Here is a 27,881-nt window from a genome sequence, read left to right as displayed (position 1 = left end):
GTGGCCGGAGGGAGTTCGCTGCGCCACCCTTTCTTCCCGCCCACTCCCCACGCGCCTTTTTTTTTTTTTTAAAAAAAAGAATAAAGATATATTGTTTTCCTGTTACTAAATAGTACACGCGATTCATAAAGCATTTCCTCTCTCCGCACCCTGTTTTGTTCACAAGCAGACTTTGCTGAACTACAATGGCCAGGAGCTCGTTGGCTCTTCCCGAGGAATTCTGGGGACTGTAGTTCACCCCTTGCAGAGGTGCAGGTCCAAGCTGCCCTTAACACAGCGGTTCTCAACCTGTGGGTCCCCAGATGTTGTTGGACTACAACTCCCATCATCACTAGCTAGCAAGGCCAGAGCTCAGGGATGATGGGAGTTGTAGTCCAACAACATCTGGGAACCCACAGGTTGAGAACCGTATTGCTGCTCCCAGGAAACTTCGGGGGAAGCACGTGCTCTCAATGTGGCACTTTGGAACACCCTTCCTTTTGAGATCAAGCAGGCGCCTTCGCTGTACTCTTTATGGTGCCTGCTAAAAAACAATATTGTTTGGACAAATCTACCTAGCTGTTTAGAAAGATGAGGTAAATCTGTTTCAGTATTTCAACTTTTGTATGTTTTAAAGTAGGGTTGTGAAGTTTTCTCAGTTTTATCGTTTGATCTTTTTGTATACTGCTTTGAGGTTTTGTTTTGTTTTGTTTTTTTAACAATCAAGTAATAAAAAAGGAAGTGGGAACTAGGGAGAAGCTTCAGCCACTTTACTTATCCAAATGGACAGCTACATAGTTCAGTGGTGCAGTTAGGATGTTTTATCAGTTTTATTTCTTAATTGCTTTTCTCACAAATGTGACCCAAAGCACCTTAGAAACACAATATAAACACGAAAACAGATTACAACAGACACAACCAACAAGCACCTGTTTAAACCTCCCCCCCCCCCCTTCTGGAATAGTTCAGTTGACAGAGCATGAGATTCTTAATCTTTTTATATATATATATATATAAAATATTTATTAAGATTTTACAAATTATATCAGACAAAACAATACACACAAACAAAAACAAAAAAGAAACAAGTATAATTTCAAAACCTTATTTTCTTAAAGCTTACTTCACCGACCTCCTCGTACCTCCCCTATCTGCATCCCCATTTCAAATATTTAGTTCAGCAAATCCTCACCCTTAATTTTATCTAATTGTCAACCTTTCTTTTCTTTTAACTTAATCTTTACAGCTGTACTCCATTTAATTTCCCACACCGCTTCATTCTTGCACTTATTAATTTTACAATGTTTCTTAAGATAGTTCTTAAATTTCTTCCAATCTTCTTCCGCCGTTTCCTTTCCCTGATCTCAGATTCTGCCAGTCATTTCTGCTAGTCCCATATAGTCTATCACCTTCATCTGCCATTCTTCCAAGGTGGGTAGATCTTGTGTCTTCCAATACTTTGCGATGAGTATTCTTGCTGCTGTTGTGGCATACATAAAGAATGTTCTGTCTTTCTTTGGCACCAATTGGCCGACAATGCCCAGGAGAAAGGCCTCTGGTTTCTTAAGGAAGGTATATTTAAATACCTTTTTCATTTCATTATATATCATTTCCCAGAAAGCCTTAATCTTTGGGCACGTCCACCAAAGGTGAAAAAAGTACCTTCAGTTTCTTTACATTTCCCATGAGATTCTTAATCTCAGGGCTTTGGGTTTGAGCCCCACTCTGGGCAAAAAGATTCCTGCATTGCAGGAGGTTGCACTAGATGACCCTTGTGGTCCCTTCCAACTCTACAATTCTATGATTATGTGAAATAAAAGACAGGTCTTGCAAATCCTGCACCACTAAGAGGCTGCCCAGAGACACCAGAAGCAGTGATCTTAACAGGGGTCCCCACTGATGTTGATGATTCTATTATTTGTACCCCACCCACCTGACAGTTGCTTCAGCTGCTTTTGGCGGCTTCCAGTATATATAAAAACATTATAGAGCATTAAACATTAAAAACTTCCTTATATGACTCCTTTATGGTGAAGCTCCCTCTGGCCTTAAAGATGGAGGGCACAAGGAGAAGGGGACGACAGAGGACGAGATGGTTGGATAGTGTCCTCAAAGCTACCGGCATGAGTTTGACCAAACTGCAGGAGGCAGTGGAAGACAGGAGTGCCTGGCGTGCTCTGGTCCAGGGGGTCACGAAGAGTCGGACATGACTAAACAACAACTAAACAACAACAACAACCCTACCTCTAGCGCCCTGATCTGGAATGCCCACCCCATACTTATGGTTTACTTTTAAAATTATTGTGACGTATTGGTGTGGGTGGCTTTAAACGAATAATAGATCTGCTATGTGGCATTTGAGCCTGCCTGTCTGTCACATACACAGTTGCCAGGAAAGGGGGGCGGGAGGGCAAGCAAATCTCAGAGGATCACTAAAATGTGTTAAATTCCACTTGAACCACATGCTGGGCTATGTGCAGGGACACATCTGATATTCTGCACCTAATGGCTTCCTCTTTTGCATCCTTTAACTTGTAGGAGGTACAATTTATGCCTGAAGAACCCTCCAGAGGCTACTGCCAGAGTTAACATTTTTAATTTCCTGTTTAATTAGAGCTGGTGATGGCTAACCCAGGCGCTCTATCACTGGTGGCAGCCAGTGCTGTAAATTTCAGTTTCATCTGCTCGCTTGAGCGACCCTGGAGATTAGGGCTCCATGAATATGAATGAAGTTCCTCTGTGTTTCATCAGGCACAGAAACGATATCCACTGTGTGGCGTTCTCAGCTTGCTGCTGTAAGGGTTTGCTTCTTTGGCCCATAAGCTGGCTGGTTATGGAATTCCTGCATGTTGCAGGTGACTTCAAATGTTCTGCAGAGCGTGCACACAGGACATTATTCAGTCAGTTAGTCTTCACCATTGCCTTATGAATAGAAATGGGGAGAAATTGGATCCAGTTCGCATTTAAAGGCAATCTAACCTAATCCATTCTACACTTCCCAAGGCAAGAATGTAAGGAGAGCCTGCTAGATCAGACCGATGGCCCTTCTAGTCTAGCATCCTGTTCTCACAGTGGTCAACCAGATGCTTGCAAACAGTACATAAGCACAACAGCACACTACTCGGATTCTCAGCAGCTTGTATTCAGTGGTGTGTTGCTTCTGGCAGTAGAGGTAGAATATAGACATTGTGGCTAGTAGCCCCATTAATTTGTCCAATGCCTGTTTAAAGCAATCCAACTTGGTTGCTATCACGGCCTCTTGTGGGGGTGAGTTCCATAGTTTAAGTATGCACTACGTGAAGAAGTACTTGCACTTATCTTTCCTGGATCTTCCTGCATTCAGTTTTCATTGGTTGTTCTAGTGTTATGGGAGAGGGACAAAAACTTTTACCTATCTGTTTTCTCCATGCCATGCAGAATTGTATAAACATCTATTATGTCACCTCTTGTTCACCTTTTGTCTAAACCAAAAGTCCCAATTGCTGTAGCCTCGTAAGGTGAATTAGGGGCTTCCCTTGCATGCAAAGATAGGCTCTGGTGAATTGAGAGGACAAGACCAATAGTGGGTTCAGTGGTCAAGAAGGCAGTTTCTACATATGCAGTAGAGAGAATTGAGGGGCAGGTGGGGCTCGTCAACCTGGAAAGGTAGCCCATCTAGGAGAAGGAGAACTCTGATCCCAAACCTCTGCTGTCTTGCAGGATATCTTCAGGAGAAGAAAAGGCTACACAGATCTGGAGTGGAGTCCCTAAGGTGGTTGGATAGCACCTTGTATGCCTCCTTCCAGCAACACCTGCAGCCAAGCTGGTGCCAAATGGATTGTTTTCCTTTCCTTTGGACCACATCAGTGAGACCGAGGGGGGGGGGGTCATGTCGTCTGGGCAGTCCAGCACCTCCATGCACATTGCCCAGTCTTGCACCCCAGGGAAGTCACTTAGCTGCTGCTAGCACAGCAGTTTGGCTTCACCTCTGGAGGCACACTCCATTGTGTCTTGAGACAGACAGATGCCAACAACACTTTCATGTATAGAAAGGATTGGGAGCCTCTGGACCATGGGCCAACTTGGGTCCACCAGCTGTCCAAATTGGCCTACGTGCCATTTCTAGCAAGCCAACCTGCCTTGTGTGGCTTCAAAGGAGCTACCAGTAGCTTAAAAGTGAGCTCCCAGTTGTTCATTTGCTGCAGTAAGTTCTTCCCCCCCTGCCTGTCAGCTGATGGGCCATGGGAGCCTAGATCACAAAGGATCCTGGAAAAGCCACTGCATTTTTCCCTGAAGGGGAAAGAAAACTGTTTTAACAGCAGCTTCAGTATAAACACCTTTACAACCCTGGAGCAAGCTTTTTTGAAGGTGTGCTGGAAAGGCACTTTCAAAGAGGCATGTCACTTGATGTCATGGGCAGCCCTGCCCGCCTGCCGAATTTGGCCACGTGAAGGGTAGAGCAGATAAGGATCTGGCCCACTGGGAGGAAAAAAGCTCTCTCCAGCACATCTATAGCTCTGTCATTTACCAACCTGCCCTGTTTTCTCTTCCCCATTTTGCCAGTCATTACCGTTAGCATGCAGAAGGTGGCGACATTTCCATACACATTGAAATCAAAATGCATAGTATAAACCCAACTGCCAGGCATAACTCTGCAGCAACTGCTTAAGGAGGGGGGATGCATTTGGGCAGTGTAGCTGATTCCCTTAATTCCACAAGGCTTCATCAGTTTTCTGCTCCTGCCCATCAGGATGCCGATCAGAGGCTGAAACAGATGCGAGTCAGCAATCTGTGATGAGATCTGTAGACGTAATTGTTATGTACTGAAGTTCTCACCCTGGGCCAGCAGGGGGATACTGCAGATGCAAATAAGGGATCAAAAGTGATGTTCAGCGATTGGATAGTTTTAGAAAGTTGTTACAGTTACGTTGTACTGGAACTCTATATAAGCAGGCTGACTGAACCCTTCAGTTCAGTTCTGTTCTGGCCTGTGAATAAACAAGAGCTGTTTGAAGAATCGCTGTGTCGTCTGATATGCTCACCCACAACTTAACAGTAATTGTCATAATATATTTTTTATGTCAGCCACCTTGGGCTGCAACTTTTGTCCAGGCAAAAGAACTGGGGGGAGTTGCTGGTGAAATTCCCTTCATGCCTTTTTCACAACCCCAAATCTCTATTATCCTTGTAGCTAGTTCAGATGGTTACAGCATGGTGCTGATAACGCCAAGAGCACAGGTTCGATTCCCTTACGGGTTACCTTCAGGTTCCTGCATTGCAGGGGGTTGAGCTAGATGGCTTCTGGGGTCCCTTCCAACTCTGCAATTCGATTGTTCTGTGAGCATATCGGGCCCTGTATCATGCCTTTGTCTTTCCCAAGCATGGTAAACAACAACATGAGACCATGGTGATCCAGGAAATGGATAATGTCATGGGGAAGAGTCATTTTTCTGGATCACCCATCCCCTCCCTGAGAGAATTCATATTCATTTCTCCTTTCCAAGGAATCTGTGTTAAAGTCATATCTGGTAGATTTCATCTGAACCTTGAAAAAAAACACAGTATAAGTAAAATAGGAAGTTGTTAAGGGCACCACTCTTTCAACTTCCTCCTTCAGTTCTATGTACTTTTCTCCCCCCCCCCCATTTTTTAAATTGATTTTCCAAATTTGTAGCAAACATAACAACAAAGAAAAACATTACAATATCAAAAAACAAACAAACAAACATTTATTCTAACTGTTATAATCCCCGTTTAGTTATCATTATTGAATGACTTCCTTGAATCCCCCTAGCTGAGTTTCCATATGGCTCATTGCAGCAGTTTTCCAACACTATTTTCATATAAGATTTACTTGTTTCAATTAACACCTTTCTTTTCATTTTGACTTCTATTCATAAAGGTAAAGGTAAAGGGACCCCCCACCATTAGGTCCAGTCGTGGCCAACTCTGGGGTTGCAGTGCTCATCTCGCTTTATAGGCCGAGGGAGCCAGTGTACAGCTTCCAGGTCATGTGGCCAGCATGACTATGCCGCTTCTGGCAAACCAGAACAGTGCACGGAAATGCCGTTTACCTTCCCGCCAGAGCGGTACCTATTTATCTACTTCCACTTTGTGCTTTCGAACTGCTAGGTCTGCAGGAGCAGGGACCGAGCAACGGGAGCTCACCCCGTCGCAAGGATTCGAACCTCCTATCTTCCGATCGGCAAACCCAAGAGGCTCAGTGGTTTAGACCACAGCGCCACCCTTCTTTCTTCTAACATCCCTTCTTTTGTCCTTACATCTTTCTTTCTTTTCATTTTGACTTCTATCCATAGTATTATATAATTTCACATATTTAACTCCTAGTTCTATGTACTTTTCGAGGGGAAAACGTACATAGCGCTTTATGACCAAAGGGGCAATGAGTTGCTGGGTGTGAGGGGAAGACCAGAAGCTTTGTGGGTGCCACTGTGCCCATGGGCACCATGTTGGAGATTGCTGCTTTCTCTTCCTTTTTCTGCAAGATCCCTTAGTGACTTTTATGTGCCTTGTCCTTAGTTCTGTCTGGCTCCTTCCCTACAGGAAATCAAGGCTTCTTTCCAGAATTTGGCTCTCCCATCCAGCGCATCTTTTTGTCTATTAATTAAATCTCACTCAAACGCCTGCTTCAGGTACTTAAAAAGAGGTGGGATCCAATTAACTTTATGGAGCTTTAACACAGCTTTTTTTTTTTAAATTTGTCAGTTGATGGCTCAGGCTGGACGGGGAGTTGACTTGTGAGAGGATGTGCTCATGAACTTTTATGGCAAGTGTCTAGACAAGGCCTCTGTTCGTAAACACCTCTGCCAGTGTGTATTGTGGAAGCATCTGGCAAGAAGCTCCAGAACAGATGCCCCGTCATTAAAGCATACAGAAAATGAGGTTACACTATAGTAGTCCCATGGCGGTACAGTCAACAGAATTAAGGAATGGGAAGCATCTCAGAATGCCTGCTGGGACTCCACCAGCAAAAACCTGGGAGTTTTATAATCCCACTGTGCAGACTTTAAATCCAAATAGTCTTAGATTTCCTCAAAAATATTGTGTGTTTTGTTTTTTCTTTTTGACTTTGGTTTTTATTGATTTGTATTGTTTAATTGTTACTTCTATCTACTTTTTTCTTTCCTTTTTTCCCCTCTGGGTTTTCCTTCTTATTTCTTTGTAACCTTAAAATTCTCAATAAATATCATTTAAAAAAAAAGATTTCCTCAAAAATAAAAACAACAGTGTTCTAGCCTTTTTAGTTACTATTAAGCTTAATACGTTAATACATGGGCCAGAGGCCAGAAAGAAACTAAGAGAAGTACTTTTGGTGCTCCGGGGAAAGAGCTTCCGTTTGCTTCCTCCTGAACCACATTGGCTTAACTTTCACAATTCACTCAAAGTCCAAAATTCAGTTTTTGGGAAGGGGCCATAAATCCAGAACCTGAATTTATGTTGCATGCCTGTAAAGTATGAGTCTCATAGGGTGCTGTAAAAAAGCTTATTGAGATATTGCAAACAGGTTGTTGGCAGCAGGTGTTTTTTTTTAATAATAATAATAATAATAAAAACCTTACTGGATTCTCCCTTGAAATAGTAAATCCATATTAGATGGGGATGGAACATGGGGGGCATTGTGTGATTTGCTGATTGCACACACAAAAAAATACCATTATGGAACCACCCACGCAAGAGTTGAACAAAAGCACTTTGGAAACACCAAGTATCTCTTCCCTGCCACAAGCGAACTGCCGCCCTTTCTTCACACAGCTTCATTTGGGCTGCTACGAAATGAGATGCACCATCCAATGTGGATAAGTTGAAGGCTGCAGTATATCCGAAATAACAACTCAAGGTCACAGCCTTTCATGCTAGGATATGAACAGATAAGTAAATATGGCGCTTTGGGTGGAATAGTTTGGAGCATCACGAAAATGGAAAAAGGAAAACCAATATTTATGCATAAGACTGTATGCTGGGAATTGCTGGGTACTCCAGAGAGTGAGAGGAATTCATCCTGTAAAGGGAGGATAGTACTTGAGAAGTGACACACACACACACACACACACACACACACACACCCTCACCCTCAAGAGGCTTCTTTGGAGAAGAAGCAATCTGATATTTTGGACCAGCACTTGTGGAACATTGATTAGAAATATATGTTCTATTCTAACACCGTAATGCTAAATGACTGTAAGGATTTCTCCTCCCCCCCATGTGAATTCAGTGTTGAAAGAAAGGCAGGAGACTGAATAAAGGTCACCTTGTTCTCAGCTATTTAAGAAGTGTATTGGGTTTTCACATACTGCATTCAGTGAGTGTACAGTCTGTGTACCTGTGTACACAGAAATGTACACTTGTAGTTATTCACACGTCACATTCAACGTGTGTGCATTCTGTGTGCACAAGAGTTGATCTGTATAAACCAAGAAATGTACACTCTTTCATCCAACTTGAACACATGTAGAGATGGGGAATCACTGGCCTATGGGCCAAACTTGCTCGCATTTTGCTCACAACACCATTTTCAGCAATCCACACCCATCTATTCTACATCTGACATAATACATGATGTCAAATGTGGGGCAGAAAATGGTGCAGCTTCAAAGGAACAATCTAGAGCTTAAAATGAGCTCCTGTTTGTTGCTTTGCTGAAGCAAGGCGCACTCTCACTACCTTGAAACTCTGAAAACTGGAGGTTCAATAATCCGTGTGGGGCTGTTTGAAAGCTCTTTTGTAAACAGCCCTGTGCTGCTGTTTGAAACCCCCCCCCCCGCTGCACTTTGAAGTCTAGATGTTTGGGGCTTCAAAGCGCAACATCACCTGACATCAGCGGATCAACAGATGGGTGGTCCTGCCCAGTTGTGGTCCTTCCATCAAAGCAGGAAGATAAGGATGTAGCCTGCTGGCCAGAATGGGGCAAATTGATGGCTTCTTTCCATGGGGGGCCTGTGTTGGTCCTCAAACCCTGTTGCGCATTCCCAGTTAGTCAGGAAGAAGCTGGCAAGTACGAAGTTTAAAATCTAATTATTGTTGGAATTAGCATTGCCAGGCCATGTTGCCTGAGGCTGTTGGGAATTTACAATCTATCTGTTAGAATGTCCTCTTTTTTTTTTAATGAGGTGTAATTACAGCACAGAGTAGCATTTTGAAAAACATTGTGAAAAAACCTATTACGATGGGGAGATGAGATTGCCAATTAATTTTCTCCTAACAAGTCTATCAGGCTGATCAGCTCAGCTTCCCAGCCAGAGGTAACAGGTTCAGGTCAACTTAGCCCTACAGTGGAGATCTATAGTGTTCTCTGTACGACTGATGGTGTGTAGGTTCCATTCAGGTAGCGTGTTGAAAGATTGTGGACCAGTTGACAATATCTGTAATTGGCCCTGTATTTGATTTATCTTTTCTGGCGCTGTAGAGATCAATACCATTTTGACTGGGACCAATATTATCAGACAGGCTGTGATTTTTATAACCCAGCACTGGCTTTGACAATGCTGCCAATACAGAAGCAAAATAAACAATAATGGGGAAAAGGTTATTAAAACCTATGCATCTGATAGTTTTGAGGCTGCAGTCCTAAACATACTTGTTTTGGAATAGGATCAGCTTGTCTGAGTTGGAGGGTGGGGGAAAGCCCCAGCAATTGTCTCCCAGCAGCAGCACTGCTGGTGTTTATTGGGGAGGGAGGGGAAGGAGTGATTGGCAAGTTCTGGGTTTCATGAATGCACTGGTGGAATTAATGTACCAGGCAGCCCCAGACTTATAGCTGCTTCCCACTCCCCCCCTTCCCATCCAGCAGCAATTCTGCTGCCTGAAGGCTGTAGCTGAGGTTCTGCTCCATTGGGTGAGACATTCCTGCATGGGAATAGGACACGGTGAACACAAAAAGAAAAGACTTCGAGAAGCATATAGGAACGATATTTTGAACACAAGAGCTGGAGGGCTGGCAGTGCTGCTGTCTCTGTCCCCTGGCGTGCTCCTGTGAGACACAAGATATGCAGAACTCTTTAGCCCTTTCCTATCCAGCGTGGACAGGAACAGGGGTCTGGTGTTTTCCATGAGATTTCAGTACTAGACCTGTGTATTGGATTGAGGACCTGTGGGATCAAATGAGATGTAACGTTAAACGTGCCATCAGGAAGCCCATCAGGGCGTCTCATAAATAGCATGCATTCTGGGTGTATTTGTGTGTGTATGGGAGGCAGATTTTATTCAGGAGCACAATGCATAGGGAAAGAGCTCTAATTGTTTCTACCTTTCCCTCCCCTGGTTCCGTTCTTTCTCCCCAGGCCGAATAGCAGCATGTTGTGGGGGTGGATATCTTCAGAGGAAAAGGCTAAATTTCCCGTTTCTGTGTGCCACAATGCATTAATAGCTGCCTTTAATTAAAAATAACAACACCATGACAAGCTTCCTAATGATGTGCTTTGCAGCACGTCTGGCTTAGCCCAGGAGGTTGCCACAAAAACATCTTTTGCTCAGACCCTGAGATATTAGATCGAACCACATCTGGGTCCAGGTTTATATGGGCCCTCAAGCACCAGATTATCAGTGAGGCTTCATTTTCCCCATCCATTTAGTACAGGATGGGAAATGTGGCCTCAGATGTAGTTGGACTCCAGCGTCTACCAACCGGGTCACCAAGGCCATTGACCAGGGATGATGGGTGTTAGAGTCCAACAACTTCTGGAGAACCACAGGCTCCCTGTCCCTGATTTAGTACCAGTGGGCCCAGTCTCTGTCAATGGTGGAGGCAACACTGAAGAGGAAGAGCTCCTCTTTTGGTGGAGATTGGGCCTAAAGGAGAGGGTGAGTGGTGGTTGCTGCAGTTGCTGTTTCCATAATCACTCAATGAGGACTTGGCCCAGAAGGAAAGAGTAAAATGGCTGATTGGCAGCTAATATTCCACCTCCCCCTTATTACCATGGCAACTGGGAGCCCTGGTGTTCTGTCTTTCTGCAGGCCCCAACCATGCCAACTGCTAATGCCACCCTTGACTTGAACAGTCAAGGGTCCTAACAGGTTGTGTTATCGAATCCTAGGCTTGAGGAGGGACCAAGGATCATCGGCATTGTAGCTCTGCTCTGTATTGACTGGTCTCCTGAGAGCAGCCTGACTTAGTTGGCTACACATAGGAAAACAAGCAGCATAGGAGTACTGAGCTAGATGGATCATTGGCCTACACTGACTGGGAGGGTTTCAGGCAAGGAGTCTTTCCCAGCCCTACCTAGAGGTGCCAGGGATGGAATCTGAGACCTTCTGCATGTACCTCTGAGCTAAAGCTCTTCCCCTTTCACCCCTTTAGGTTTGAGAGGGCACTGGGCAAAATGCTAGGGTCTTGTTGGGCTTACTTTCCTTGTAGTAGTGGCGGCAGCCAGCCAGCCTCAATGCTCTGGGAAGAAATGGGACATTTTATTTTCACACAATTCCCCAGGCTAATGCTATACCAGGGACATTGTAGGATATTTAAATAGCTGCCAAGCGCTGCTCAGTGCATCAGATTTGGAGGGAAATTGAGGGATGTTCTGGTCAGGTGTCAGCAGTAGGTTCTGCTAGGTTGCTGGGACCCTGGCAGCAGTCCAAGGATGCCAGTTTCTGACACTAGCCCTGGAGTCCACACTTCGGCCCTCTCTTCTTCACCCCCTTTTATGGATAGCATCTGCTTCTGCGTCTCTGGTGTCATCAGCAAGAAAGGAAAGATTGATTCCTGTGCAGTTTTGCTCCTGAACTTTTGCTCTCCAGGAATCAATAATTAATGTGGCCCCAAGATGGCAAAAGTGCATGTCCGCAATTACCTTCCCATACGTAGGCTGTGAATGGTTCTTGGCAGATGGACTGATTGCACTTGTTACGTGTGAAATGCCATGTGCTTCCCTAGTCGGTTCTCGAGCTAATCAAATGCTCCTGCACAAAGATCAGATGCTCACTGCCTTGCAAATGTTTGACCAACGGTAGCCTGCCTCGTGTTGAGAAATGGGGGGTGGGGGTGTGTGTGCGCGCGAAGCATATAAGTCTCATTATGACAACGTGTCTAGTAATGGGGTCTTCCAGGGTGCCGTTCAGCACATAAATATTTCAGTGCTGCTTGCCAAAGCTAACTTTTAGAATACTATGCCCATGTAATTTTCTGTAATTATTACATTTACATCCAATGAGCTCAAGGTGACATTTATTGTTTATCCTTCCCTGCTTTATCCTTTCCTGTGAAGTAAGCTAGAATGAGGGACAATCACTGGCTCAGGGTCACCCTGTGAGTTTCATGGCTGAGTGGGAATATGAACCCTGGTCTGTCTCCCAGGTCCCAATTTGACATACTAACCATTACACCACATGCTAATGTACCCAAATGTTATTTCTGAACAATTTCTTAAATCTTTATTGATAAATACTTGTCTGGGTTTGTACTATTTGGTGGCATTAGATTTGTGAAACTGTGTTCACTGGGTACCTAACTAGGCCTATTTGCAGTGCCGTTGTGTTACTCAGGTGGGGCAGAGGGACACACTTCCTTTGCGGTGCAGAAAATGACATCATACAAACATTCCCTTTTTTCTGAATCAAATGACACCTTGTCTTTCCAACACAAACCTACCCTTGGAATGATCCTTGCTTCTGGCTGAGTTTGCTTCTTTTACTTGCTGTATTGTAATTCTGTTGTGTGCATTGATAGCCAGCTATTGCCCTGTCTGAGACACTGTGTTTTGTGTGGCTGTCTGTCTCCAGAACCAGATGTACAAAGTAAGGGCAAAAAGTCAGCTGCCACTTCCCATCATCCTTGAGGATAAATTGGGCAGAAATTCATTCAGGGGATGCTTTAAAAATTGCATCAGTGCAGCACTCTTCCCTTTGCCCAGACTGGTCAGTATGCTCTCTAGGTACTATACTGTGATGATTAAAAGGGACACAGGTGGCGCTGTGGTCTAAACCACTGAACCTCTTGGGCTTGCCAATCAGAAGGTCGCTGGTTCGAATCCCCACAACGGGGTGAGCTCTCGTTGCTCTGTTCCAGCTCCTGCCAACCTAGCAGTTTGAAAGCATACCAGTTCAAGTAGATAAATAGGTACCACTGAGGTGAGAAGGTAAACAGCATTTCTGTGCGCTCTGGTTTCTGTCACAGTGTTCTGTTGCTCCAGAAGCGGTTTAGTTTAAGGTTACCTGACATCCCCATTTTCCGGGGACAGTCCCCAGATTTACAGATCAGTCCCCATGCAAAATCCATTGAAGTTGAAAAGTGTCCCTGGATTCATTGAAAAAAATCTGGTAACCTTAGTTTAGTCATGCTGGCCACATGACCTGGAAATCTGTCTGTGGACAAGCGCTGGCTCCCTTGGCCTGAAAAGCAAGATGAGCACTGCAACCCCATTGTTGTCTCTGACTGGACTTAACCCCCCGGGGGTCTTATACCTTTTTACCTTACTGTGATGATTGGGGTGGTGGTAGATTTTGCCTAAATGTGTTATGATTTAGTAACAGAAATAATGGTTTGATTCAACTTTGCTAAACACAGAACCCCCCCCCCCCGGGATTTCGTTAGGGTAACCAGCCAAGAGGCAGAGCTAGCTGGATGGCCCATTAAGGTAAAGGTAAAGGGACACCTGACCATTAGGTCCAGTCATGACCGACTCTGGGGTTGCAGCGCTCATCTCACTTTATTGGCCGAGGGAGCCGGCGTACAGCTTCCGGGTCATGTGGCCAGCATGACTAAGCCGCTTCTGGCGAACCAGAGCAGCACACAGAAACGCTGTTTACCTTCCTGCCGGAGCAGTACCTATTTATCTACTTGCACTTTGTGCTTTCGAACTGCTAGGTTGGCAGGAGCTGGGACTGAACAACGGGAGCTCACCCCGTCATAGGGATTCGAACCGTCGACCTTCTGATCGGCAAGACCTAGGCTCTGTGGTTTAACCCACAGCGCCACCCGCGTCCCTCTCATGGGATAATGGGATGGCCCATTAGCAGGGGACAAAGGCTAATTGCCAGAAATTGGAAAGGAGAATGAGTACCAGCAAAAGAGGAATGGCAGAGTAAATTATTTGAATATCTCAAACTGAATATCTCAAACAGAGTAAATTATTTTAATATCTCAAACTGGCAAAAATGGCAGAGACAATTAGGAGATAGCCAAACCAAAAGTTCAAAAAGAAGTGGGAAATTTAAAAAGAATATTTAAAACCTGGACATGCTTTGATTAATTTTTGCAAACCACAGTATGGATTATAAGTATAGTATTCAGATAACAGAAGAAATGGCAAAATGATTAAAGAAGCAGTTTATTAAACAGATAAGACAGACCCGTATTGAGGAAGACTGAAGTCTGTTGGGGAAGATAAGGAATTGGGAATTAAGAACATGGTGGCATAAGTTCTTTTGTAAGAACGTATGGATTTACGGATGTATGTATGTTTTTTGTTTGTTTTGTTATTTTATCATTTGTGTGTGTTTGTTAAGTAAGAAAACTAATAAAAAGCATATTTTTAAAAAAGACTAGCGATGGCCCATCAAGGAAACCATCAGAGGGCCAGACTGTTGGGCAAGGGGACATAGGGCCCCTTATTTGTTGGGTGGCAGTGGGCAGAGGCAAAGGTTGGGTTTAAAGTTTCAATCTTGAATGGTTGGTAGGAGGTCCTGGGAGTCAGCAGAGAGAAGGAGAGGAAGGAGCAGAACTCCATGTGAATTGGGAATGACAGGAAGGAACGAAGAAAGAGGATGGCTTTTTGCTAGCCTTCAAATCCAATGCTGCCCTTATGGGGAAGCCAGACCCTCATAGGATGTGAATGCGCTACAATCCCTCCATCTAAGTGAAGGTTGTATATATGTGAAAATAAAACCATATATCATGAAGACACCACAGTCTCTGCTGTGCTTTATTCCCCAAAGGAAACACATACCTTGGGTAAACATCTGGAATCTTGCGCCGCTGGTGGAGATTGGGGTGGGGTGTAATGATATTTTAGGTCCTGTGACATGTTTGTCTTCCTGCTGGATAACGTGTAAAATGAGTTGCCTTGCTGGAAAAGAAGGTTCAGCAACTTGAGGCACACAACTTCAATCTAGAGGACAAGAAATGGAGTTTCTTGATAGAGATGAGTGGACTGTGCTGGAACAGCAACATAGGTAGGGTGCCCCTACAGAGAAGGAAGACCGCCCATTGCAAGAAAGGAACCCCTGGAGGAATGTGGGTCACGGAAATGGGACTGTTAGGAGCCATGCTGTGTTATTAGATCGGCAAAATCGATTCTGTGCCCTCATCTTGGATTCTGGGCTAGAGGAGCTAGGAAAGCAGTTGCTGACCTCAGAATACCCCGAGGTGACTGTGAAAGGTACTGTACAATGCTCAGAACTGATTCCTGCCCCCACCGCCCCCACCTCAAAAGGAGGAAGAGACAGAAGGAGATGGATTTGGAGGAGCCGTTTTCCATTCTTCACCTAATCCCTTCAAGATCTAAGACTACTGATCATGGATGATAACCAACTTGCTACCTTTCAAGGAAATGATCTCAGAAAAAGGGAATTGTAGTCTGGAGAAGGCAAGTTGAAAGGAAGGAGTAGGAAGAACTTGAACCATAAGGTTCCTGACTTTGTAACCTATCCCAATAATACCCAGATAAGATCCAATAGACAAGAAGGAAAGTCTCAAGGACAGCAGTTGCAGACTATAGAAATCACCGATGTTGCTTTGGAAAGCACAGTGTATGGAACAATTCCTTCTACTCCCCAGAATAGACATGTGGTAGGTGACTCCCTATTGAGAGCGACAGAGACAGTAGTGTGCAAAGGAAACAGGATATCCCGGGAGGTGTGCTGTATTCCAGGTGCAAAGATTCACAATGAGACAGAGAAGTTGCCAAGTCTTATAAAGCCAACTGACCACAACTCCTTCCTTCTATTTCATGTGGGTCCAAACAATACTGCCATGTGCAGCCTTCAGTGTGTAGCAAGGGACTATGAGACTCTGGACAGGAAGCTGAAAAGCCTTGGGGGCACAACTGGTCTTTTCATCACTCCTTCCTGTTGAGGGTTGTGGCCCAGGAAGAGAGAGATAAATACTGGAGTTGGACCACTGGCTGCAAAGGTGGTTTCATCAGGAAGGAAATTTCAATAGGGACAAATGTAAGATTCTGCTCTTAGGTAGGAATAACCAGCTGCACCAATATAAGATGGGGGGCACCTGGCTTGCTAACAGTACATGTGAAAAGGAACTAGGGGGTCTTAGTGGACCACAAGTTTAACATAAGTCAACAGGGTAATGCCGCACCAAAAAAAGAGCTAATGTTCTTCTAAGCTGCAACAGTAGAAGTACAGTGTACAGATCAATAAAATTAATAGTACGACTCTATTCTGCATCAGACCGCATCTGGAATACTGTGTCCAGTTCTGGGCACCACAATTTAAGAAGGATACTGATAAGCTTGAACAAGTGCAGAGGAGGGCAACCAAGATGGTCAAGGGTCCAGAAACCAAGACTTATGAGGAATGGTTGAAGGAGTTGGGTATGTTTACCCTGGAAGTGAAGATAACCATTTTCAGATATCTCAAGGGCTGTCACATAGAATATGGAGAAAGCTTGTTTTCTCCTGCTCCAGAGGCAAGGACCTGAACCAATGGATTCAAGTCACAAGAAAGGAGAGTCTAACTAAACATCAGGAAAAACCTTCTGACAATAAGAACTGTTTGGCAGTGGAACAGTCTCCCTCGGCAGGTTTTGGACTCTCCTTCCTTGGAGGTTTTTAAGTAGAGGTTGAATGGCCATCCATCATGGAAGCTTTAGCTGAGATTCCTGCACTGCAGGGGGTTGGACTTGATGACCCTCAGAGTCCTTTCCAACTCAACAATTCTGATTCTAGGTCTTGGAGTCCCAATGCCACCCAGGAGCGGGTACCACATTCTCTTTATTTATCTGTGTGTTTTCTTCCACAAATGACTGGGTGAAATTCTGGGTTTTGCAGGAGACACCATTTCCAGGGATTTGTAAGATGCACAGATTCTGAGGAGCCAGAGCCATGCCTGTTCTGTTCTGTGTGACTAAGATTAAGACTGTGAAAAGAAAGTAGACCTCCGTAGCCCATTGAGGCAGCTACTTACTTTTGTCCACTTCTAAAGCAGTACCTGTAATCAGCACTTTCTATGCCTAGGTAAAGCCAGCTTCTCAGTTCTACATTCCCAGTACAAACACTGAAGGAATTAAAGATGCCTATGGACTGTTAATAGTCAGCCTGCTGTAACGTGCTCTTTGTCAGAATTCAAGTACTGTACACACTCCAGCCAGGCAAAATAAAGGCAGTGTGTGGGATGAGAAGTGTGTGCTGAGGAAGCAGCGTGCATTTGTTGCTTGGTCCACATTTTCCTCAGGCACCACCCACCACTTGGATGTGGCCCCTGGAAGGTTACCCAGATAGGAATGTGGCCCTTGGTATGAAAGCAGTTCTCCACCCCTGGCTCAAAGTATCCTGGAGGTGGACATGGTGGGCTGGCACCCTTGAGCAGCAGGACCGCTGCTAGGAGCTGGACATGCACTGCAACATTTTGTTGCAGGTTGTTGTTGTTAATTCAGTTTTTATACCACCCTTTATCCAAAGATCTCAGGGGGTGTACAATCTTAAAAGCACATTGCAGAACATCAGTGATAAAAAACATAATAAAAACAGCAAAAAGCATACTGTAAAGGTAAAGGGACCCCTGACCATTAGGTCCAGTCGTGGCTGACTCGGGTTGTGGCGCTCATCTCGATTTACTGGCTGAGGGAGTCAATGTACAGCTTCCGGGTCATGTGGCCAGCATGACTAAGCCGCTTCTGGCAAACCAGAGCAGCACACGGAAACGCCGTTAACTTCCCACCAGAGCAGTACTTATTTATCTATTTGCACTTTGACGTGCTTTCGAACTGCTAGGTTGGCAGGAGCAGGGACCAAGCAACAGTAGCTCACCCCGTCACGGGGATTCGAACCGCCGACCTTCTGATCAGCAAGTCCTAGGCTCTGTGGTTTAACCCACAGCGCCACCCGCGTCCTTCTAAAAGCATACTGACAACCTAATAATAAGTTAGTCATCAAGATAAGAGTCCTCTCCCCAACACTTTTACAGACTTACTTAATAGCCAAAGATCTGGGTAAAGAGGAATGTTTTTGCCTGGTGCCTAAACACATGTAATGAAGGCTCCAGGTGAGCCTCTCTGCAGTGAGCGTTCCACAATTGGGGAGCCACCACAGAAAAGGCCCGTTCTCTTGTTGCTACCCTCCAAACCTCTCTGGTATGGAGGACATAGAGAAGAGCCTCAGATGACAAGCACAGGGTCTGGGTTCATATGGGGAGAGGAGATCCATAAGGTGTTGATCCTTAAGTTTCCACTTTTAACAATAATAACAAATATAAAACTACAATTTATTATGATTATCCTTTTGGGAATAGGCATGCTTGTGGAATTCAGCTGTGAATTCTGATACAACTGACCTAATCCATACTTACTGAGTTAATATGCAGGTTGAAATGTCAGCTATGTTTAAAGCATGTGATTTCCCCCAGAGAATCATGGGAACTGTAGTTTGTCATTCCCAGAACCCTTAACAAACTGCTGTTCCCAGGATTCTCTGGGGAAAATATGTGCTTTACATGTATGATGTGTATGCTGCCCTGCTTATCAACCACATTTCACATGCCAAGTTTCGTGGCTCAAAAATGAATAAATCAACAATGCAATATTTAAAATGCAAAGTTTTAGAATTAATGTGTTAAGATATGTATATTTTGTGAGAAAATACATTTTAAAATGCATTATTTATATGAGTAAAATGTTTTTGGCAGATTAAAAAAATCACAGATTTATGCAGAAACAGGATGGCCTTAGGTGACACAGACTTTGAATAGACTGATCCATTCCATCCCTATTCAGGAATCTTCACAATAAGGGAAGGATGGGGGAACCCCCCTGTTATGTAGTGTAGTTTCACCCTGGGCCAACAGGGGGATACTGTATATAGTTTTCACTCAGGTCTGTAGATAGTTTTCACTCAGGTCCGCGGCAGTTAGTTTAGGCGGGAACTCTGAGCTGTTGTGGTTACAATGTTGACAGCCGGCTCCCTATAAATACAGGCCGGCTGAGCTGTTCGCAGTTAGTTCTATTCCAGCTTGTCTTAATAAAGAGCTACTTGAAGAAATCGTTGTGCCGGCTGCTATGTCAACCCACTACTTAATACTGGCGACGAGGATGGGATGGGATGGATGGACGCACAGCCAGATGCGGCCAGCCTCTGAACTGAGCTGAATCACAGAGCGAAATCACTGAGCGAAATCACTGAGCGAAATCACTGGGCAGAACCAATTCAGAGCTGACTGTTCTGGCTAGAGCACTGTGTTCCATCCATCGCCCTTCACGCCGGCATCGGAATCATGGCTTCACTTGTGCCTCTACCGCCGTTTGCGCCAGCCTCTGAGTCATGGGACTCCTACCTCGCTCGGTTCGACTGCTACCTCCAAGCCAACGAGCTGACAGCAGTATCATTGGATCGGAAGCGGGGCCTATTCCTCAGCCTCTGTGGGCCTGAGGTGTTTGAGACGGCCCGAGCATTGGTTGCGCCTGAAGCAGTCCAGGCAACACCATGGGACACGATCCAAGAGAAGCTCCGCAACCACTACGCACCAAAGCCGTCCAAGATTGCTGCCCGCCATACGTTCTACCACCGGAACCAGGCAGAGGGGGAGTCAATCAACAACTACGCCACCGCCCTGCGACAGGCTGCAATGCACTGTGAGTTCCGAGACTTAGACGATGCCCTGATGGATCGAATCGTCTGCGGGGTCCGGGACATCCATCTGCAACGGCGTCTCCTAGCCAAGCCAGACCTCACGCTACAGAAAGCCATTGAGGAGGCTGTGGCCTCAGAAGCTGCTGAACGCTCCGCCCAGGAGATCTGCAAGTCCAGCAGCCCGCGTCTTGCTAGGGGGCCAGTTCCGGTGCATCATGAAGAGGCCAGCAGTGATGAGGCATCCTCCAGTGAAGACGATGACGTGCACCAGACAAAGCGGGAGCGCAGGAAGCTCCAACAGAAGTCCAAGGGCCAACCGGAATGTGCTGGCTGCGGAGGCGACCATTCCCGTGCCAAGTGTCGATTCAGAGACGCCATCTGTAGGAGGTGTTCCAGAAGGGGCCACATCGCTAAGGTCTGCCGATCGGCTCCGTCTGACACCCCCCCTTCATCGACTCGCAAGTTCAAGTCTTCACTCCAGTCTGCCAAGGAAAGTTGTTTCGCTCTCACCAACTGCCGCTGCCCGTCTGGAACCACGATTGGCCAAACCGACTCGTCTACGCGACGCAAGCTGAACGTCACGGTGCTCATTGAAGGAGCTCCATGTGACATGGAGATCGACACCGGGTCTGCCCTGTCCGTCGTGTCATGGAGCACCATCAAAAGACTAGTACCCAGAGTATCCAAAAGGCAACTCGACTCTCACCGCATACACCTGAGAGACTACCATGGAAACGACATTCCCGTGGTAGGCGTTGGCCGGTTCCGGATCGCCTTCAAGGATTTTTCGGGCCTGCTCCGGTTGGTGGTGGTCGAAGGTCAGCGGCCAAGCCTCCTAGGGCTAGACTGGTTTGATGCCCTCGGCCTGGAAGTCACCGGCATTAACTGCATCTCTAACGCAGAGACTGAGGGTCTGGTCAAAGATTTTGCCGAGGTTTTTGACGGCACCTTGGGACAATATACTGGTACGCCCATCTCCTTTAGCCTTGATCCACAAGTCGCCCCCATCAAGCTTAAGCCACGCCGGGTTCCCTTTGCTCTCAAGGCTAAGGTGGACGAACAACTGGACAAACTGATCGCCCAAGGAGTTTTGGAGCCCGTTGACCACGCAAAGTGGGAAACCCCCATCGTCACGCCTGTCAAGCCAGATCGGTCGGTGAGAATCTGCGCTGACTACAAGTGCACAATCAACAAGGCACTTCAGCAGCACGCTTATCCGGTTCCTGTTGTCCAACACCTGCTGCATTCCCTAGGTGAGGGTAAGGTCTTCGCTAAGCTGGACCTTGCCCAAGCCTATCAACAACTGCCAGTCGATGATGCCACTGCTGAAGCCCAGACGATCGTCACCCACCGGGGGGCATTCCGTTGCCGCCGGTTGCAGTTCGGGGTGAGTGTGGCTCCTGGCATCTTCCAAAGCCTTATGGAGCGTCTCCTGCAAGGGCTTCCGGGCGTGGTACCATATTTTGATGACGTCTTGGTGTCTGCAGACTCACACCAGCAGCTGTTCGAGCGCCTCCGTGCCGTGCTGACCAGGTTCCAGGAGGCCGGGCTCAAGGTAAAGAGGGAGAAGTGCCTGATTGCCGTTCCACAGGTAGAGTTCCTGGGCTATCTTATCGATGCCTCCGGCCTTCATCCAACCACATCCAAGATCCGCGCTATCCAGCAGGCCCCCACCCCAAAGGACAAAACGGAGTTGCAGGCATTCCTGGGGCTGCTGAACTTTTATAACATGTTCCTGCCCCACAAAGCCACAGTGGCTGAGCCTCTTCACCGACTCCTTAGCACTAAGACGCCTTGGGCCTGGGGTCATCGAGAGACGGCGGCCTTCAACGCGGTCAAGGCTCTCCTTTCTTCAGACAGTGTGCTGGTACAGTACAGTGAATCCAGACCGCTGGTCCTTGCCTGCGACGCCTCACCTTTTGGCATCGGTGCTGTCCTTAGTCACCGTTTTCCAGATGGAAGAGAAGCACCGCTCGCCTACTTTTCCAGGACACTATCTCCGGCGGAACGGAATTACAGCCAGCTCGACAAGGAGGCATTGGCACTTGTGGCTGGAGTGAAGAGGTTCCATGAATACCTCTATGGCAGGACTTTTGACCTCATCACTGACCACAAGCCACTCCTGGGCCTCCTCGCCGGTGATCGTCCAACTCCACCGGTCCTCTCACCACGCATGCTGCGATGGACTGTTTTCCTGGCTGCCTACCACTACCGGCTCATCCATCGCCCGGGGAAATCGATGGGCCATGCCGACGCCCTCAGCCGCTGCCCTCTTCCAGCATTTGTGGAAGACCCGGCTCCAGCTTCATCGCTCCTTCTGATTGAGGATCTTCCGGCAGCGCCTGTATCGGCTGCCACTGTGGCCTCCGCGTCTGCCCAGGATCGCACCATCAGCCGGGTGCTCAACTGGGTGTGGAGGGGGTGGCCACAAGGGCCTTTTGCATCGGAGTTCCAGCCCTTCGCAACCAGACAACATGAACTCTCAGCTCATCGCGGCTGTCTGCTGTGGGGAGACCGCGTCGTGATTCCCCAGGGACTCCGTCAGCGCGTCCTGGAGGCTCTGCACGTTGGCCACCCGGGAATTGTCAAAATGAAGGCGTTGGCTCGATGTTACATCTGGTGGCCTAATATGGACGATGGCATCACTGCCTGGGTGTCCGCCTGTCAAGCGTGCCAAGAGTCGAGGCCTGCACCACCGGCAGCTAAGGGACACACCTGGGAGACGCCAAAGACACCCTGGTCGAGGGTGCACATCGATCTGGCTGGCCCCTTTCACGGCCGGACCTTTATGGTAGTGGTGGATGCCTATTCCAAATGGCTGGAGGTCGCCCTGATGCCCTCCACCACTACCGAAGCTGTCATCCGGGTGCTGCGAGGCCTGTTTGCAACGCATGGGTGTCCTGATGTCCTTGTCTCTGACAACGGACCGCAGTTCACGTCAGGCACGTTTGAGCGGTATCTTTTGGGACTGGGCATCCGCCATGCCCTAACGGCACCTTTTCATCCATCCAGTAACGGGCAAGCGGAAAGAATGGTGCGCTCGACAAAAGAGGCACTGGCGCGCCTGGATCGGGGAGACTGGCATGAGCGGGTCGCCGAATACTTGTTCGTGTAACACATCACTCCTCATGCGGCCACAGGGAGGAGTCCTGCTGAACTGCTTATGGGCCGCCACCTCAGGTCACCGCTCGACCGGCTACACCCAGACTTTGCCGTGGCTGAACCCCCAGGCTGTGCCAACGCACCACGGTCATTTGTCCCAGGAAACCAGGTCTTTGCCCGGAACTATGTGGGGGACATCCCTTGGGTGCCAGCCACAGTAGTGGGAGTCACTGGACCTCGCTCGTACCAGGTGGCACTCGAGGACGGACGTTTGTGGCGACGGCACATAGACCAGCTTAGGCGCAGGGTGGGCGACTTAGACACTACCGAGGTGCCCCCAACTGCGCTTGCGGCTCCAGAAGAGACACGTACAGATGGCGAGGCCCCACCTACACCTCCCTCGCAAACTGCCAGCGTGGAGCCGAACCAAGCCGTCTCAGAACAGACTCAGACCACTCCACTTGCGGAGGCTCCACCCACAGCAGCGGATCCAGGGGAGTTGGTTCCAACGCCACCTAGGGTCGCACCACAGCCTCAGCGAGAACTGTGTGGCCCTCCGGACTTGGCTACCAGTCCCCGGCGGTCTGGCAGAGTTTCCAAGCGGCCAACTCATTTAAAGGACTACGTGGTTGGACAGGTATCACTGTTGGTCTAAGTATGGGAAATGTAACCGATATGCTTTTGTGCCTAATTGAACCATTACGCGTAGTGCTGTATATAAGGAAACCATTACGATTGTAACTAACGCCTTATCTCGGTGGGGAGGGGTGTTATGTAGTGTAGTTTCACCCTGGGCCAACAGGGGGATACTGTATATAGTTTTCACTCAGGTCTGTAGATAGTTTTCACTCAGGTCCGCGGCAGTTAGTTTAGGCGGGAACTCTGAGCTGTTGTGGTTACAATGTTGACAGCCGGCTGCCTATAAATACAGGCCGGCTGAGCTGTTCGCAGTTAGTTCTATTCCAGCTTGTCTTAATAAAGAGCTACTTGAAGAAATCGTTGTGCCGGCTGCTATGTCAACCCACTACTTAATACCCCCCCCCCCAGTAAATCTCTAGTTTACCCCTGGCCTACCTCAAAGGGTTGTTGTGAAGATAAAATGGGAGGGGAAACCTCTAAGAGGAAGGGTGGCATGTAAATGAAATGAGTAAAAACCCAGAGTGAAATATATGCTAGCAACCCAAGGGAAAAATGTGTCAAAGCATTAGAAAGGAACCTGGCTCATCAGAAATGTTATTTATAGAAGCCTCCAAAGCCACTGTAAGCCCTAATTGGTGCCAAGGCTGCTTCAAAGGATTTCTGTGAAATCCTCACAAATAGAGCAACACCATCCTCAGCCATTCAGCTGGGGAATGCAATATTAAAAGAATGGCAGTGGGCTGGGGGGGGGGGGGATAACTTGATAAAGGTTGCAAATACAGAGAAGGGAAAAGACAACAAAACATCCACTTCTCCAATTTAAAACCCAATCACAAATCCTGCTTGCAGCTGCACTGTGACAAATTGTGTGCTCATAAATAAATTCTAGAAGCTTTTTTTAAGGATCCGACACTGTAAAAAAAAGGGGGGAAAGAGAAAAATAGTGGCAAGAATTAAGGCAAACTTAGCCTTCCTTCTCCATAAAATAAAAATAAAATCTCAGTGTCAGCACATCAACTATGCCACCACATAAACAGGGATGCTCACCTGGCGCCATCGTTATAAATTTTTAGGTGCCTGTCAAATGCATTCATTTTTTTATCAGGCATTTAGCTTTTAACTATGGCCTTTTTGCACAGGTGGGATGCTTTAATTAAAAAAAAAAACAGAATTGTCTTTTAGATTTTTCTTTTTTGATGCTGGTTTTAATGTATGTAAGTGTTTGTTTATGCTTAAAATATTGTAAGTCACATTGGGTTGCTGTAGCAAAAAAAGCAACTTGTACATTTAATTCATCATCATCATCATCATCAAACGGCTATTTCACACAGGGTCTCTATATCGCAAGCAGACCATTCAGATGTTGCAGACATGTTGTTGACAACTGCATCATTCTTGCTGTTCTTAAAAAATATAATAATTACTGGATTCTCCCCTGGGAAGAGTAAATCTGGATTAAATAAAATGTGAGGGGCGGGGGAATATGGGCAGGCACTTTGATGGCCATGACACTGTAGAGTCTTGTGCCACATCTGTACTGTACATTTAAAGCACTATGATACTCCTTAAATAGTAGTACTTCCTCCAAACAATCCTGAGAAATGTAGTTTGTTAAGGGTGGTCTTTGGAGACCCCTATTTCCCTTAGAGAGATACAGTTTCCAGCATGGTTTATCAACCAGTTCCCCTTCCCAGGGGGGCATTCTGGGAATTGTAGCTCTCCTAATAATTTTCAGTGGTCTTAACAAGCTACAAACCCCAGGATCCTTTGACGGAAGCCATGACTGTTTAAAGTGGTTTGATACCGCATTAAATGAATAGTGTGGAAGTGGTCTTGAAAAATGTGAAACACCCACCCCACTGGTCCAGAAGCACCCAAAGACTGCCCTGTGGCTCTCAGCTCAGTTTCATGAGGCCCTGGGCCTAATTTCATGTGGATGTCAAGAAGAGAAAGGGGCAGTGGTGGCTGGTGGCCATTGGGACTGGTGAGACACAATGAAGGGAGACCAACAGTATGTGGAGCCAGAACTGCTTCAAGACAGAGCCAGCTAATTCTGGTTTGGCCCACATCCTCCTCCTGCCTGTTGACTTCCACTAGAGCAACACTGAAACTGAGAAGGAAGGTGGAAGCTGACAAGGCACTGCGTGAATAAGAAGGCAAGCAGGTTGTGGTTACCTGGTGGCACTAGGATGGTGGGGCAGAAAGGGAGGTAACCCCACTTGCCTCCAACCCCACCCAAGTTTTGTCTCCAACCTTTTAGGGTAACCTCACAGCACAGTCAGACTCTCTCCCATCTCTTCCTACTATAGAATGCCTTCTCCTTTCACATCTGCTCTCTCTACCTCAAGATACAGGGGCGGTAGAGATAGACACTTGACATTCTCCTTTGTCCTTTCTAGCCAGGTGATGGCAACATGCCTCTCATAGGGCCCTGGACTGGCATTTAGGAGACCTTTGCTGCACGTGTGACTTGAGGCTGCTGAGCAAAGGTTAAATGGAGCGTATAAGAGGAGCTGACACCAGGTGGACGAGAGCTGGCAGAGATGGAAAGTGAAGCAGGTGAAAAGGAGGTAAGCAGCCAGGTAGGGCAGCCTAGCCCAAGATGGCAGCTAAAGCATATTGAGCTTTTGGCTCAGCGACTAGAAATCTTGCAAGACTCCAGCTCCAATCAGACCCACCCACATTGGTCATTGATGGTGGAAGTTGTAGCCCAACAACATCCGGAGGGCCACATGTTCCCTATCCCTGTCTTTTCGTGCATTTTGTAAACCCCCCCCCCCATTTTTGTATGCATTTTTGTACATATCATTTGGCTACAGAACTGTTTTGCAAAATCCAGAAAAGTGTGAAATTTTGAAGGAGGGCTGTGTATTCAGTTTGCATATTTTTTTTCAGAAAGTGCAAAATTACCATATTTTTTGCTCTATAAGATGCACCAGACTACAAGACTCACCTAGTTTTTGGAGGAGGATAACAAGAAAAAAAATATTCTGAATCTCAGAAGCAAGAGGGATCGCTGCGCAGTGAAAGCAGCAATCCCTCTTGCTGTTCTGGCTTCTGGGATAGCTGCGCAGCCTGCATTCGCTCCATAAGACGCACACACATTTCCCCTTACTTTTTAGGAGGGGAAAAGTGAGTCTTATAGAGCAAAAAATACGGTAAGTATGTTGGCCTTTAAAGCTGAACTGATATGGCTTTCTCCCCCATCCCTATTGACAGGTGTGCTGTCTTGCCCACCTGTCAAAAGTTGACCCATGGGGTGGGGCTAGATAAGGATCTGACCCACAGGGCCCCAAAGGTTCCCTGACCTTTGTGTTAAGCCATAGTTTGGTGATATGCGAACCAGGCTGCCTTGTCAGGTCTTGACTTCAGGCAGCTGTGAGAGGGGAGCCAGGTGTCAAAGCTAAAGACCTCAGAGCCATGCAAGATCTGAGTTCCCCAGGAAAGTCTCAGCCCAAGCAAGAAGCCTTTTGTAGTTCTTCCTATCTAGAGCAGCCCAGTGACCAGACTAGTCAGAGATTAACAGCCAAACCTAACAAATGCGCACTCTTGCTGGTTAGCATGAGAAGGAGCAAAGTCCACAGAGCTGTACTGCTGATAGGCAGATATTCAGATCATAGAAATACATTTGATAGAGAGGGCTCTGTGTGATGTCATTTCCCCTCCTTTCCTGGAGAGAAAGGAACATGTAGCACTTCTCTCTCTGTCTCTTGTTCTGTTTTCTTTTACAGGCAGATGCTTGAAGCTGGTATTTTGTCTGCTTAGTTCCCCCCCCCCCCCGCTTCCTTACCGTGATCCAATGCATGATTATAAAGTAAGCAAATCTTATTTTTAAACTTACTTTACAAGTTGTTGCCTGACTCTTTGTTAAGTGGGGTAAGAAGGGGGAAGCCAGCTTACTTCATTAGCTGGATTTGCTCAAAAGGAGGCTTTGCAGCCTAATTCCCATGCTTTTAATTTTGCTGCCAACGATGGGATTTTAAAACTCTGTTCAACCCCCCCACATGACTTCCTGGAGGGATAAATTGTAATTAATATATTCCCTCCTACCCATTAAAATCCATCCACAAAACTAGGTGGGCAGGGTTCAGTCCAGGGCCTAAGAATACCCCTCTGCCCAGAGATATACTGCAATCCATATGGGAACTCACCACATGTGACATGGGGCCGCTGAATGCAGAGCCAAGGTTTCCCAGTCCTTGTGCAGACTGTCAGAAAAATCTTTGGTTCCCCAGTTCTGCTTGTGTTGTGTTTTGTGCGGCCACCTTTAAAACATGGCTCCAGAAGGTGCAGCCATTCACAGCTTCGACAGTGTGACTACAGTTAGTGCCTGAAGTGGTGGCTGATGCCCACTAGGATTTGAAGGGAATAAGGCAGGGAGCCCAGTGGTAGGTGGAGCCAGACTCAATGGCAGGCAGGCAGAACAAACCAATT

The 27,881-nt window shown here is 46.7% G+C and overlaps 1 long non-coding RNA gene across 1 annotated transcript; it reads left to right on the top strand.

Moving 5' to 3' along the window:
* The first annotated feature begins 396 nt into the window (after positions 1–396).
* Positions 397–27,253, top strand: LOC308578909. Its single transcript, XR_014004204.1, has 3 exons — positions 397–575; positions 25,847–26,017; positions 27,179–27,253. It is a non-coding gene; the product is annotated as an uncharacterized lncRNA (long non-coding RNA).
* The last annotated feature ends 628 nt before the right edge of the window (positions 27,254–27,881 follow it).

Source organism: Podarcis bocagei, assembly GCF_964188305.1.
Source record: "Podarcis bocagei genome assembly, chromosome: Z".
Lineage (NCBI taxonomy): Eukaryota > Metazoa > Chordata > Lepidosauria > Squamata > Lacertidae > Podarcis > Podarcis bocagei.
The sequence above is the reverse complement of the archived record's forward strand: the minus strand, read 5'-3'. Positions and strand labels throughout refer to the sequence as shown.